The following is a 15,909-nucleotide window of genomic DNA, read 5'->3' as shown; positions in this document are numbered from 1 at the left end:
CTGCCCAAGATAAGAGTCATCAGGATAGACTCTTCTGCCGTCTAGTCTTCTGTTCAGGATATAAGCATCGCCATAATGCTCATCTTTTTAATGTTGGGCGGGGGGGGATTAGACATCCCACGCCCCCCCCCCCGCTCCTGCCTGAGTGCTGCCAGAGTTCTACGTCCCACTCACACATCTCCATTGTTCTGAATCATTTGCATGTTATTTTCCCCAGGCTTGTCGTCCGCTGATGGAGCCAGATCATTTCTGCAGGGTTATTTCTGGAGCAGCCGAGGCTGAGGGCCTTGGCCCATGGTTACAACTGCTCTGCTGAATAAACAGCTCAAGCTAGGTTCTGAAACAGCTGGTAGCTGGTTGACCAGTACAGACCAGCTCCCAGCTCAACATGATTTAGCTGGTTGACCAGTTCAGATCAGCTTCCAGCTCAACATGGCTTAGCTGGTTGACCAGTCCAGACCAGCTCGCTGCTCAACATGGTTTAGCTGGTTGACCAGTTCAGACCAGCTCCCAGCTCAAGCTGATTTAGCTGGTTGACCAGTTCAGACCAGCTCCCAGCTCGACATGGTTTAGCTGGTTGACCAGTTCAGACCAGCTCCCAGCTCAACCTGATTTAGCTGGTTAACCACTTCAGACCAGCTCCCAGCTCGACATGGTTTTGCTGGTTGACCAGTTCAGACCAGCTCCCAGCTCCCAGCTCCAGTATGTGCATCTCGCCACACAGTAGCACAAAGACATAGGCCTGGATTCACTCAATATTTATGCTCCATTATGACTATTTCATGTGCCCCCCCCCCACAAAGTCTGGCAATTTGCTGATTGCAGAACTGGGCATAATGTAAATCCATTTATCCAGTTATATACCCAGTTATAAAACCCCAGTCTCGTATTTAATGGGGACCATGTCATGCTGCCATTGGTGCACATGACATACACTATACGGCTTGCTTGCGGACTACAACATTTGTCATGGAGAACCAAAAGGACCCTCCCTTACTGTAGCTGAATCAAAACCCTGCTCTGAGCCCCCTGGTGGGGTGTACCAATACGCAGGTATGGGGAGAAATAGGGACTCTACCATCTACCAGTTCCATGCACTACAGATCAACAAAGCACAATACATAAGTATGCATAAACATACACAAAAGTACACAAAGCAGTGGTAAAGACATTAACATATTAAAATAATAATTGCCACGATTAAAAACTGCTTTTCTGAAGATAGAAATGAACACTTGCATTTAGCAGGCACTTGAGTGACTTTCAGAAGGGCACACAGAAAGGTTTTCAGCTAAGAGGAGAGATGATGCTGCCAAGTCATGGCAACAGGCCTTCCAGCAAACCACTGCATAATGTTAACCCTTTCAAGAGCAGGTTCCCCATTAACCCTTTCAAGAGCAGGTTCACGTTTCATGTTTGTCACATCATGTTTCATGTTTAGTCATTGTCTTAGTTACGTTATTGTCATGTCACGTATTATGTTAGTCTAGTCTCGCCATGTTGTTATGCTTTATGTCTAGTTACATTTAATTTTCATGTCATGTTATGTTTCATGTTTAGTTGTTACGATTTTATTGTTAGTCTTGTCATGTCACATTATGTAGTTTATTCATGTCACAGTTGCGAACTTGTTATGTCATGATTTATGTTTGTTACATGTTATGTGGTTCTGTTGTTTGTTTAGCATACACTTTTTTGTGTCTTTCTGCAAACCTTGCATTCCTGCTTTCTCTCTCTCCCTTTCTGTCACTCACACTTCCCGAATTTGTTTCAATTCCCCTTGTCTTCTTACTAATCAACTAACTTTAGATCAGGATTGGGTAATACTGACATTCTAACCATGTGTTCATGTTACCTTACGTTTCTTGTGCATGTAATTTACCAATTTCTACATCCCACTCACACATCTCCATTGTTCTGAATCATTTGCATGTTATTTTCCCCAGGCTTGTCGTCCGCTGATGGAGCCAGATCATTTCTGCAGGGTTATTTCAGGAGCAGCCGAGGCTGAGGGCCTTGGCCCATGGTTACGACTGCTCTGCTGAATAAACAGCTCAAGCTACGTTTTGAAACAGCTGGTAGCTGGTTGACCAGTACAGACCAGCTCCCAGCTCAACATGGTTTAGCTGGTTGACCAGTTCAGATCAGCTTCCAGCTCAACATGGCTTAGCTGGTTGACCAATTCAGACCAGCTCCCAGCTCAACATGGTTTAGCTGGTTGACCAGTTCAGACCAGCTCCCAGCTCAACATGGTTTAGCTGGTTGACCAGTTCAGACCAGCTCCCAGCTCGACCTGATTTAGCTGGTTGACCAGTTCAGACCAGCTCCCAGCTCGACATGGTTTAGCTGGTTGACCAGTTCAGACCAGCTCCCAGCTCCCAGCTCCCAGCTCCAGTAAGTGCTGGATTCACTCAATATTTATGCTCCATTATGACTATTTCAGAAAGACAGTCTGGCGATTTTCTGATTGCAGAACTGGGCATAATGTAAATCCATTTATTCAGCTATAGACCCGGTTATAAAACCCCAGTCTCATATTTAATGGGGACCATGTCATGCTGCCATTGGTGCACATGACATACACTATACGGCTTGCTTGCAGACGACAACATTTGTCATGGAGAACCAAAAGGACCCTCCCTTACTGTAGCTGAATCAAAACCCTGCACTGAGCCCCCTGGTGGGGTGTACCAATACGCAGGTATGGGGAGAAATAGGGACTCTACCATCTACCAGTTCCATGCACTACAGATCAACAAAGCACAATACATGCATGCATAAACATACACAAAGCAATGGTAAAGACATTAACATATTAAAATAATAATTGCCACTATTAAAAACCGCTTTTCTGAAGATAGAAATGAACACTTGCATTTAGCAGGCACTTGAGTGACTTTCAGAAGGGCACACAGAAAGGTTTTCAGCTAAGAGGAGAGATGATGCTGCCAAGTCATGGCAACAGGCCTTCCAGCAAACCACTGCATAATGTTAACCCTTTCAAGAGCTGGCTTTTGCCCCGCGGAGCAGACTTCGGTCTTGACTCTTGCGCCATCATCGACCCTGAGCCTGCCTACCGTCCGCCTGTAGTTCTGCCCCGCTGACAGCTTTCCTGGCTACCAGACCTTTTGCATGGTGTACCGATTACGAGACTGCCTTTTCCCTTGGTACTGTACTTTGGTTTTTGGCTGGATTTTACGTGTATGAACATTGCTTGTTTTTTGACTACGCTCACTGGACATTCCCTGAATAAAGCCCTGACGGGACTTTATTACACCCCTGTTTCTGAGTCGTGTATTTTGGGTCCAACCCCGCATGCACCCGTCTCAGCAGGTTCACATTAACCCTTTCAAGAGCAGGTTCCCCATTAACCCTTTCAAGAGCAGGTTCCCCGTTAACCCTTCAGGGGTTCTAGAGCTCCACTGCTTTCAGTTATCAGTAGCGATTGTTACATCATCATCAGAATGTTTAGCTTACAGCATTCTAATCACAGAATATTGATCTCGCACCTTATGTGACGAGGGGGCGGGGTTCACTCTTGAGCCAGAGCTATTGGCCAGCGCTGCGTCAGAGCGACCGGCGTTCTGCACGCGCTCAGTCGGCCATGCCGCAGCTTGCCGTTTTGTCATCAGGGGCCTGAGACTGCTGTCCCATCACTGCCTCTGGCTGGGATCCAACCTGGCGAGAGGCAACCTTGCCAGGTCACAAACTGTCCAGTCCCCCCCCCCCCCCCCAACCGACCCGACCCAAACACACGCATACACACACACACACACACACACACACACACACACGTCAGAATGGTTGGTAGACAAAACGCTGGTAGACAAAACTGTTGAGCGTCGGGGGGTAGACGCATGAGTTCTTGCACCAAATACACAAAAAGCAGCTTATTGCAGGTTTATCTGGTAAGTATCCTAACTAGGTGATAGAACCGTGGGCATGGCAACATAGGCCAGGACGGGGCAAAGCGTCACAGTGCCACCCCCACCCCCCCACCTTTCCCCTCCCCATTCCTCTCATTCCTGCTTTAGCTAAAAGCATCTGCCAAATCTGGCTACATCTCTCACTGTCTCTCTCTCTCTCTCTCTCTCTCCCTCCCTCTCTCCCGCTCTCCCTCTCTCTCTCCCTCTCGCTCGCTCCTCGAATCTCTTCCTTCTCGCGGGATGTACTGTGCTTCTTCATAATTTCACTTTATACTCTGGAGAGGAAGGTGTGCTGTCCCGACTCTGTGCCAGCGCTGAAGGCTCCTCTTGTTATCCGCGTGTATATTTAGCTAACCTTATTGTAGCAATTATTAGGTCTCCTGCTGGTGGACTAATTGGGCTACTAATTAGACAAGGCCATCATCAGCGGCAACACTTCAAACTTCAGCTGCACGTCGTGCCTGGACACCAAAGTCTTGAAAAGAACAGAACAGTGTCAGAGGTGTCTGTGTTTACTACTGTGTGTGTACGGTGTGAGGTGTGCTATGTGAGTGTGTCCTCTGTGTGTGTGTGTGTGTGTGTGTGTGCTTGTGTCTGTGTGCTGTGCGTGTGCCTATGAGCGCGCTGTGTGTGTGTGTGTGTGTGCTTGTGTCTGTGTGCTGTGCGTGTGCCTATGAGCGTGCTGTGTGTGTGTGTGTGTGTGTGTGTGCATTCAGCCGCTTTTGTTGCAGCACAGCGTAAACTTCCATTGACCTTGAACCGCGGCAAGGAGTCCCGCAATGAAACAAAAGAGACTTTAGTGCTGCTGATGTTCTCTCTGCTACAGAGAGAGGGGGAGAGAGAGAGGGAGACAGAAGGAGAGAGAGGGAGATTCAGAGAGTGTGAAAGAGAGGGAGAAAAGAGGGAGAGAGAGGGAGAGGGAAAGAAAAGAGGGGAGGAATGATAGAAAAACAGAGAGAGAGAGACAGATGGAAGGAGCAGAAGAGGAGGCAGAAAGCCATCACAGAGCAACACTTGTCCAGACACAGACACTGGAGTTAAAAAAAAAAAAAAAGAAAACAGTAAAGCTGTTCCTGAGGACTAATTCCACTGCAATGAACTGTGCGTGGACACACACACACACACACACACACACACACACACACACACACTCATATCAGAGGTGACAACAGTATTGCCCACACTTGTGCAAGAATGAAGTGAGAGGCTCTTGGTCACAGTCCACTGGCCGGCCAGAGCCATCGGCTCACTGCAGTGCCAGCCATCACAGGCACACAGCGCCAGAGAGAGAGAGAGAGAGAGAGGGAGAGAGAGAGAGAGGGAGAGAGAGAGGGAGAGAGGGTGGTGGGGAGGGAGAGAGAGAGAGGGGGAGAGAGGGGGGGAGGGAGAGAGGGAGAGAGAGAGAGAGAGAGGGAGAGAGGGAGAGAGAGAGGGGGAGAGGGAGAGAGAGGGGGGGAGAGAGGGAAAGAGAGAGAGGGGGGAGAGGGAGAGAGAGAGCAAGAGAGAGGGGGGAGGAAAGAGAGAAAGAGAGAGGGGAAAGAGAGAGAGGGAGAGAGGGGAAAGAGAGAAAGGGGGGAAGAGCAAGAGAGTGAGGGAGAGAGAGAGAGGGAAAGACGCACATTCACACTCCACTGGCTGGACTCAACCAGAGGCCACCACAGCCTTGCTCGCCCTCGCTACCGAAAGAGAGAGACGCACGATCACATGGTCACTTCACAAGCCCACAAGCACCCGCACTGCTGCCCCCTCACACACACATACACACACATACACACACACACACACACACACGCATACACACACACACACACACACACACACACACAGACTGAAAAAACTAACTCACGTACGGCACAACACAAGCACTGACAGAACCTAACACACACACACACAGACTGAAAATAACACACATGTGGACGTGTACCACGTGCACACACACACACACAGATACACACAGCTACGCACACACACACACACACACACACACACACAGATACACACAGCTACATACACACACACACACACACAGATACACACAGCTACACACACACACACACACACACACACACACACAGATACACACAGTTCTACACACATACACACACACACAGATACACACAGCTACACACACACAGATCCACGCAGATACACACAGCTACACACACACACACACACTCACACACACACACAGATCCACGCAGATACACACAGCTACACACAGCTACACACAGATACACACAGCTACACGAAGCTACACACAGATACACACAGCTACACACAGGAGAGACTCAGGACAAGGCACCTCCCATTCTCTTTTTCGCACACTCCTTCTCCTTCCTTTTTTAGCATGGATTTGTAATTATTTGTTTTCATTAAAGAAGATCAAGTCTCTCTCTCTCTCTCTCTCTCTCTCTCTCCCCTTCTTCTTTTTTTAGCCTGGTTTTAGGTATTTTGTAATTATTTGTTTTCATTAAAGATCAAAAATCTCTCTCTCTCTTTCTCTCATCTGTCTTTCTCTCTGTCACTCTCTTATGTGCACACACACACATAAACACACACATATACACAAATACTGGCTCAACACAAACATTGACAGAAGCTAACACACACACACACACACACACACACACACACACAGACTGAAAAAACTAACTCACATACTGGCACAACACAAGCACTGACAGAAGGTTACACACACACATGCAGACTGAAAATAACACACATATGGACGTGTACCACGTGCACACACACACCACACACACACATTGTAATTTCCTTGGTTTCAGAGATCAGAGATAAATGCGTAAATGGAAGCATTTCTTTATTTCACGGTTGTTCATGCACTGGAGAGCCTTATCAGGAGCGAGCGCTCAGACTTCTCCCACTGCTCTGAGCTTCCCTCCTTCCTCCTCTGCTCCCAGACACGGAAGTGACATTTCCTACCCTCCTATACTGGGAAAGTACCCTACAGTCCCTTATCCAGAGTGACCCAAACTGCCTCTATTCTGCACCGACTGCCAGACATCCACTTGTCGGCAAGAGTGGACAAGACACTGCTGGGGGGTGTATCACCACGCAGGAGTTAGCTGGATAAGTTCACCAAGTAAAAGCTGTTTTTACTTCAGTCCATGTTCCAGTTTGGGAAGGGTCCCGGGTTTTACTCTGTGAATATATCCAGCTAAGTTTGTAATCCTGCTTCATGACATACCCCCGCGGGCAAGAGGTAAACAATAAGTTGAATAAACTTTATTTATAGAGCATGTTACGTTACATTACATTAATGGCATTTGGCAGACGCTTTTATCCAAAGCAATTTACAGTTGATTAGACTACGCAGGAGAAAATGCCCCCCTGGAGCAATGCAGGGTTAAGGGCCTTGCTTAGGGGGCCAACAGCTGTGCGGATCTTATTGTGGCTACACCGGGGATTGAACCACCGACCTTGCGTGTCCCAGTCATTTACCTTAAACACTACACTACAGGCCGCCACATGTAACAACAAAGCCTTCCAGTTCTGGTGGTGGTTCGAAGGCCACACTAGAAAGGATTAAACTCCGCGAGCATAGGACTCCTATAGGCCATGATGTTCCCCTGAGTGGTTGTAATGGTAAGACTAACTAAAGTGTAAAGTGCCATGTGCCCTGACCATTATTTGTAAAAAGCACAATGCACAATAAAGATCGCTTGTCAATTGATCCAAGTCTGGTCTCGTTTAAAGTTGTCAAATTCGCGACCTATTTCTTTCTTTTTTTAGTTCTCTGCTGAATAAACTGGTTTCCAGCTCAAAAGAAATGCATTGTCTGTCCCAAAAAAGAAAAAAAAATTGACATTTTTAAGTGATGTCTCTAAAATGGGTCACTTTATCCTGCTAATATATTTTAAAAACCCTTAATGAACAAAAAAAGGTTTCAATCCACTTCTCGGTCCTCCCAGTAGAATGGCGACACACTGTCGTCTCATTTAGGAGGTCATATATGCTTTAATTGGAGTCTCCAGCTCCTGTGGCAGCTCGCTCATCTGGACCGTCTATTCTCAGACTGGGACCCTCTGATTTCTCATCTTGGCTAACAATACCTGCCCTTTCAACGTGACCAAAGCTCAAAATAGATTTGTGGACTCTTCACTTTTACCTAAGAAGAAACTATTTTTTTTTTTGTGTGTAGGGTGTGTGCGTGTGTGTGTGTGTGTGTGTGTGGGAGAGAGTGAGCGGTCCTGAGAGTCTCCTGTGTGTAGGTGTGTGTGAGGGGATAGCAGTGCTGTAAAATCCAGCTTTGGCAGCTTGAAAATTGAGCAGGTCAAGCCGGTCATAATCTGGTCTAGCTGGGTGTGACCTGGTCAACCAGCATGGCCAATCTGATCATGAAGCTGGTCTAGCAGGATATGAGCTGGTCAAGCAGCTAGTGCTGGCAGCTTGTTTGAGCTGGTCAACCCTCTACCAGCAGTTCCAAAACATAGCTCGAGCTGGTCAAACTTTGTCAAGCTAGGAGCTGGTCTGAACTGGTCAACCAGCTAAACCACATTAAGCTGGGAGCTGGTCCGAACTGATCTGTTTCAAAACCTGGCTTGAGCTGTTTTTTCAGCATTGATGCACTGTGAGTAGCTGTGTGTATTGTAGATGTGTGTAACTGTGTGTAGCTGTGTGTATTGTAGATGTGTGTAGCTGTGTGTAACTGTGTGTACTAAAGATGTGTGTAGCTGTTTGTACTGTAGATGTGTGTAGCTGTGTGTAGCTGTGTGTGAAGGCGCAGCACTGTGGATGTCTGTGGGTGTGTGAGGTTAGCGGGAAATGACCATGTCTCTCTCTCTCTCTTTCTGCAGTGTGTGCATGTGTGTACGTACACTGTGCAATGTAATAGTCTGTGATATGATCACCATTACAGAGCCATTATTGTGCAGGGCCATATTATACAGCTAAAAGCACAAGCCTCCCCCCTCCCCCCCCCCCACACACACACACACACATACACACACACACACACACACACACACACCCACACCTTCATAATGCAGCTAGAGTCCAGTCACGGTCTGAATTTATCACACCATAAATGTTCTGTGGTCTGACATCAGAGGCTAAAATGGCTGCCATTTGCTGGGGAAATACAAACAGATTTGGGAGCAGGTGGCTGCAAATTTTGACTGATCGAGCTGGTGCAGTGTGAGCCATCCCCTACAGCAGCCCCCTTCCTCATCATCCTCATCATCCTCAGTCCAAAAGCCTGACCAGATTCCCAGAATGTGCTTCACACAAGGAGAGCTACAGACATGGTGTAAATGCTCTTCAGTTCTGTTGCTGTGGGAGAAAGGGAGATGCAGCAAAGCATTCGGTGTTAAATCAATCGCTGATGGAGTACACACAGTATGGTCCCTATTGGATGCATATGTACTCTGCTACAGTTACACTGAGCAGTTTACTGTGTAGGAAGAGAGCGTGAGAGAGAGAGAGAGAGAGAGAGAGAGAGAGAGCATGAGAAAGAGGGAGAGATTGTGGGAGAGAGGGAGGGCAGGAGAGAGAGATGGAGAGAGTGAGAGAGAATGATAAGGAGGGTGAGAAAATGAGTGGAGGGGAGTGTGTGTGTGTGTGTGTGTGTGTCTGTGTCTGTGAGTGTGGGTATGTTTGTGTGTGTGTGTGTGTGCATGTGTCTCTGTGTGTGTGTGTGTGAGCGAGTGCGTGTGTGAATGTAAGAAAGAGAATGAGATTGCAAGAAATGCAATCAGATGCAAGGCCGATGCTTTGAGTCCCAGCAACGTTGTAAAGTGTTGCTGGTTTCATTTTTGGTATGAAGTTTTGGTGTCTGTGTGTCTGTTTATCAGTGCATGATGATGTCTGACATTCACATGTTCTGTTCAGGCTGTGAACATACTACCTTGCTGTCCTGCCAATTAATAACCACCAACTGAGAGTGAGCTCTGCAAAAAGTATTTTAGACACTTAAAAAAAAAATCTCAAATAGAAATATTAGCTTGTTTTAATTATTGTTTTAGTTATATTGTCAAATTGGTAAATCTTGAAATGAGTCAAACTGTCTCACCTAATTGGAAATCTCTTTATCTCATTTAGAAAGAGAATAATAGAAACAAGATTTTAAGTCTAAATATGAGATTAAAATACTTAAGGTTGACTTATGTTTTGATGTTTGCAGTGAGGGGGAGAAAGAGCTTCAGATGACACTTTCAGAAGGAGAACGTGGACAAGGCAAAACAGTGAATGCCTTTACGACAGCGATAATCATCTTAAGGGACATGGAGAGGGACAGGCAAGAGTCCCAATGCCGTAATGAGCTGGCAATGAGTGTCAAACCAAACCAATCAATCTGGGCTTTAATTAAGACACTTTGCACGCTACAATTAACATCAAAAGCCTTCAGGACGAGACTGTCAACCCATTTATGTCCACCACCCCCCCACATCCCTATCAGTACCCCTCTCTGTACTGTGATCACATCCCTATCTGTACCCCTCTCTGTGCTGTGATCACATCCCTATCTGTACCCCTCTCTGTACTGAGATCACATCCCTCTCTGTGCTGAGATCACATCTCTATCAGTACCCCTCTCTGTACTGAGATCACATCTCTATCCGTACCCCTCTCTGTGCTGAGATCACATCTCTATCAGTACCCCTCTCTGTGCTGAGATCACATCTCTATCAGTACCCCTCTCTGTGCTGTGATCACATCTCTATCCGTACCCCTCTCTGTGCTGTGATCACATCCCTCTCTGTACTGAGATCACATCTCTATCCGTACCCCTCTCTGCGCTGTGATCACATCCCTCTCTGTACTGAGATCACATCTCTATCAGTACCCCTCTCTGTGCTGCGATCACATCCCTATCTGTACCCCTCTCTGTGCTGAGATCCTGTGTCTGTCTGTACCCCTCGCCGCTTTCGCCCATCTAAATAAAGTGAAAAATATACTTAAAGAGGGTGGATTGTCTGGTCTACTTATGGACTCATGAAAGTCGGCGAAATGGCATTTTATTTCTTACAAATGAAGCTTTGAAATTGCCAAAATGCACATTTTTTAAAACTTTGAAATGATGATGCATTCTATGTTTACAAAATACTGAATATTTAATCTGAAAACTCTTTTTGATGTAAGATTTTGATTAGTGCAGAGAAGCTGAACCATTCTGAAATGCTTTAGTTGGTTTCATGTGTTGCGGGCACTAAATCCTGTAGGGCCGTTTCATCTTTCTGAGAATGCGTGCAGCGCGTTTCAATCACGCACCAGCATCCTGTGGGTTTGGAGGTGACAGTTTGGCAGGGCGGCCTGATAATCTGCCCACTTTCATTCAAACAGGCACTTCACTGCTGCCAGCAGATACTATCTAACAGCACCTCACCTACACACTCCTACACACACTATTCAGCCCCCGCTGCCAGCAAGCGCACACACACACACACACACATACACACACACACACACACACACACACACACACAGACATTCACTCACACTCTCTCTCACTTCCACATGCACACACATTCTCACTGTCACACATGTTCCTCTCTTTATCACACACACGCACAAATGCACACGTATACACACACGAACACACACATACACAATCTCTCTAGTGGAGTGTTAACCTCTAGTGGCGTAGTAATCTCTGGTTAAGTGGTCATTTCTAGTGGAGTCATAATCTCTAGTGGAGTGGTAATCTCTGGGAGTGGTAATCTCTCGTGGAGTGGTAATATCTGGTTGAGTGGTAATCTCTGTTGGGGTGGTAATCTCTAGTGGAGTGGTAATCTCTGGTGGGGTGGTAATCTTTAGTTGAGTGGTAATCTCTAGAGGAGTGGTAATCTCTGGTGGGTTGGTAATCTCTAGTGGAGTGGTAATCTCTGGTGGGTTGGTAATCTCTAGTGGAGTGGTAATCTCTGATAATCCAGGAGGCTCATATTCCCACTCACAGTATGTTGCCTGTCTCTGAGTCAGGGGTGAAAACTATGCCATTAACTATGGTGCAGGCTGCTGCAGGAATAACGTGTCAGCCAGGAGCTAACAAGCAGAGCACAGAGTACACGCACACACACTCACACATATCCACACACACACATGCACACACACATGCATACACATGCACACACTCACGCATGTCCACACACACGCATGCACACACACACAGGCACGCACACACATGCATAGACATGCAAACTCTCACGCAAATCCACACAGAAATGCAAACAGACACATACAAGTACACACGTATGACTGATTGAATATAGGCAAAGTCTCAGACCGCAACCTCACCCACAAGTAATGCACTGACAAGCCAATTAATTCCACTGCTGTTCGACAATCTCCAGTGCACCATTTCTGCACACCACCCCAAGGATGCACACACACACACACTCACACACGCACGCACACACACACACGCACACACACACACACAGACACACACACACACTCACACACACACGCACACACTCACACACGCACACACACGCACGCACGCACACACACACAGACACACACACACACACTCACACACGCACACACACACACGCACGCACACACACACACACACACACACACTCACGCACGCACACACACACAGACACACACACACACACACACACACACACACACACACTATGCGGACGAGGCACAGGATAACAGACACATGCGCTGGCCTGAAGTCTGAAGAGGTGTGTTTCCATTGCAGTGGAATTACAGCCCTCATGAACAGCTTTAGTGTTCTGCGCTGTCCATGGTCTCCTCCTCAGTGTGGCTCTGACAGCTCTTTCTGTCTCCGTCTTTTTCCTCTCTATCTCTCTCTCTCTCCCTCTCTCTCTCTCTCTCCCTCTCCCTCTCTCTCTCTCTCGCTCCCTCTCCCTCACTCTCTCTCCCTCTCCCTCACCCTCTCTCTCTCTCTCCCTCTATCTCTCCAGCCCTCTCTCTCTCTCAATCCCTCCCTTTCTCTCTGCCTCTCTCTATTTCTCTCCCTCTCATCTCTCTCTCTAGCCCTCTCCCTCTCTCTCTCTCTCCCTCCCTCTCTCTCTCAAATTCAAATTCCTGTATTGGCATGTTAAACAAAGGAAAATAACACGGTAATATGATTGAATATAAAAATGATAACAGGATAATAATTATATATATACATCACTCTTTCTCCTCTCATTCCTCTCTCTCCCTCTCTTCCTCTCTCTCTCTCTCTCTCTCTCTCTCTCCCTCAAGGTCTTGGATACGCTTGCGTATTGAACGCATCCCAGAATAATGTCAGATTGTAACGTAGTCGTTTCTCATTCTGGTCAGAAAGCCCATGCTATCGCACTGCTGAAGTTTGTCCTGTGAATCTACACGGGGAACAGGTGTAGGAAACAGAATGTTCACCTGAAGACGCATACATTTTCCCATTTCTTTCACCGTGCATTCTCACCACCCCACCCCTCCAAAAACCACCACCACATTAATGCCAAGGGATAGATAACCCTGTCCCCTCTGCCTGCCTGTGTGTGTGTGTGTGTGTGTGCACACCCCAAGTTTTGTGAATCAAGTCATGCTTTTGGGAGCATCTCCTGTCACATTTAGACACACACGCAAACTAAGGTCCTCTCCCATTCAGAAAAATACGTTCATCACCCCTGTCCCATTCAGACGCACACCAACTTATCAGCCCTGTCATTCAGAGACACACACAGATCAGTCCGATCTCATTCGGACACACAGACAAACATACACACACACAGATCACTCCACCGTCATTCAGAGACACACACAGATCGGTCCGATCTCATTTGGACACACACACACACACGCACACTGATGACTCCGCTGTCATTCAGAAACACACACAGATCGGTCCGATCTCATTCAGACAGACGCACACACAGATCAGTCCGATCTCATTCAGACACACACACACACACACACACACAGACACACTGATCGGTCCGCTGTCATTCAGACACACACACACACTGATCGGTCCGATCTCATTCAGACAGACACGCACCCCGGTCACACTAATTTTCTGAATGAGACCCAACAGGGAACAGAGAAGCAATACTAATGACAATATAAACCATTTCATCCACACAAGCAGCATCTCGCAAAGAGAGTAGAGTCTCTCTGTATCTTTCTTTCTCCGCCTCTCTCCCTTTCCATCCTCTCTCCATCTGCTCCATCACTTTTTTCTCCTTCTCTCTCCCTCTCTCTCTCTCTCCCTCCCTCTCTCTCTCCCTCTCTTCCTCTCTCTTCCTCTCTCTTCTTCTCTCTCTCTCCCTCTCTCTTCTCCCTCTCTCCCTCTATGTGCATCTCGCCGCACAGCACTACTGCTTCCTTCCACTTTTCTTTCTTTACTTTCTGGCTGGCTGCGCTGCCTCCCTCCCTCCCTCCCTCTCTTCCTCCCTCCCTCGCTCCCTCTCTCCGCTGCGGCACGGGGAGTCTCCTCCACTCACCTCTGTGCGTTCCCAGGTGCAGCGGGGTCTCGGGCGGGAGGTTCGGCCGCGGGCGAGCAGGAGAGCCGGGGAGAGAGAGAGAGAGAGAGAGAGAACACTCCGCTTCAGACTGAGGGGGAGAACCTAATGCAGGAGGTGAGTTGAAGGGGAGAGAGGGATGGAGATGGACAGATAAAGGAGGGAGGGAGGGAGGGAGGGAGGGGCACTGTTTTAGGATAGGAGGGAGTGGAGTGATGTGGAGGAGGGATTGCAGGATGGGGGAGGGAGGGAGAGAGGGAGGGAAAGAGAAGGCAGGACAGAGATGAATGGAAAAAGAGCAGGGAAGAGGGACAGAAGGAGGGAAGGGGAAAGGGGAAGAGACAGAAAAGGAAAGAAAGGACATGACCCTTTAAGATGTAAGATCACAGATATACACTCACTGAGCACTTTATTAGGCATTTATTAGACTTAAGTCTTCTGCTGCTGTGGTCTATCCAACGGTTTGATGCGTTGTGTGTTCAGAGATACTCTTCTGCGTACCACTGTTGTAATCTGTGGTTATTTGCGTTACTGTCACCTTCCTGTCAGCTTTGACCAGCCTGCCCCTTCTCCTCTGACCTCTCTCATTAAAAATGTGTTTCTGCCCACAGAACTGCTGCTCTCTGGATGTTTTTTGTTTTTCGCATTATTCTCTGCAAACTTGAGAGACTGTTGTGTGTGAAAATCCCAGGAGATCAGCTGTTTTTGAGATACTCAAACCACCCTGTCTGGCACAAATAATCATTCCACAGTCAAAGTAACTTAGAACACATTTCTCCCCCATTCTGACATTTGGTCTGAAAATAAGCTGAACCTCTTGACCATGTTTGCATGCTTTTACATTACATTACATTAATGGCATTTGGCAGATGCTTATCCAGAGCAACGTATTACAAAGTGCAAAGTGCATACCCATAACCAGGGATAAGTGCACTGCAAGATCCGAGATATATGTATATATTTTTTAATCAGATAATCAAATAGGCCCTGGTCCTAATTTTTGTTGTGCAGGTAGCAGTTGAAATAGTACTTCCCTCTCGGGTCTTTAAGCGCACTTATCCCTGTTCTTAACTGAACCTTCTAATGCTGATGTAACAACCACTACTGGAATCTGGAACAGGGACTTGGAATTTTGAAAAAAACAACATTCTTAAAAGAAAAACCTTCCTCAAAGGGTTAAAAGGTATATATGGTGGTGAGGAATAGTCAGAATAGTAGACATACAGGAAATTCAGCCATAATCATCATCATCCTTTTCAGCATTGTGGCCGAAGATGCGCATACGCATTTTGTCCACTAGGTGGGAGTGCGGAGCTTCATTCGTGGCCCTGCTTCAGGGACGGGATAAGATCACAGTTGTGGACAGAGCCACGCTGGGGCCAGCGATCTTGATTGGAAAGGGTTGCGGGCCTCAGTCCAAAGCAGCGTTGGGTGAGATACGCACCCAGCGGCAGTCCGGTGCCGTGGCGTTGAGTATTCGAAAGCGTGCCACCCCCCCCCCCCCCGCTACGTCACCGAACAAAGACGAGAGGAGCCGGCCATGAGTGGAGCTCTGTCAC

The 15,909-nt window shown here is 47.3% G+C and overlaps 1 protein-coding gene across 1 annotated transcript in view; it reads right to left on the bottom strand.

Moving 5' to 3' along the window:
* Positions 1–14,491, bottom strand: part of pvalb6 (parvalbumin 6) — a 36,933-nt gene extending 22,442 nt beyond the window's left edge. Inside the window, exon 1 of the mRNA XM_061224020.1 lies at positions 14,333–14,491. The gene's annotated coding sequence lies outside the window, so the exon portion shown is untranslated. The remainder of the gene's footprint in view (positions 1–14,332) is intronic.
* Between the last annotated feature and the right edge of the window lie 1,418 nt (positions 14,492–15,909).

This window comes from Conger conger, chromosome 16, assembly GCF_963514075.1.
Source record: "Conger conger chromosome 16, fConCon1.1, whole genome shotgun sequence".
In the NCBI taxonomy this organism is placed as follows: Eukaryota; Metazoa; Chordata; class Actinopteri; order Anguilliformes; family Congridae; genus Conger; species Conger conger.
Note: the sequence above shows the minus strand (reverse complement) of the source record. Positions and strands in the feature narration are given on the sequence as shown.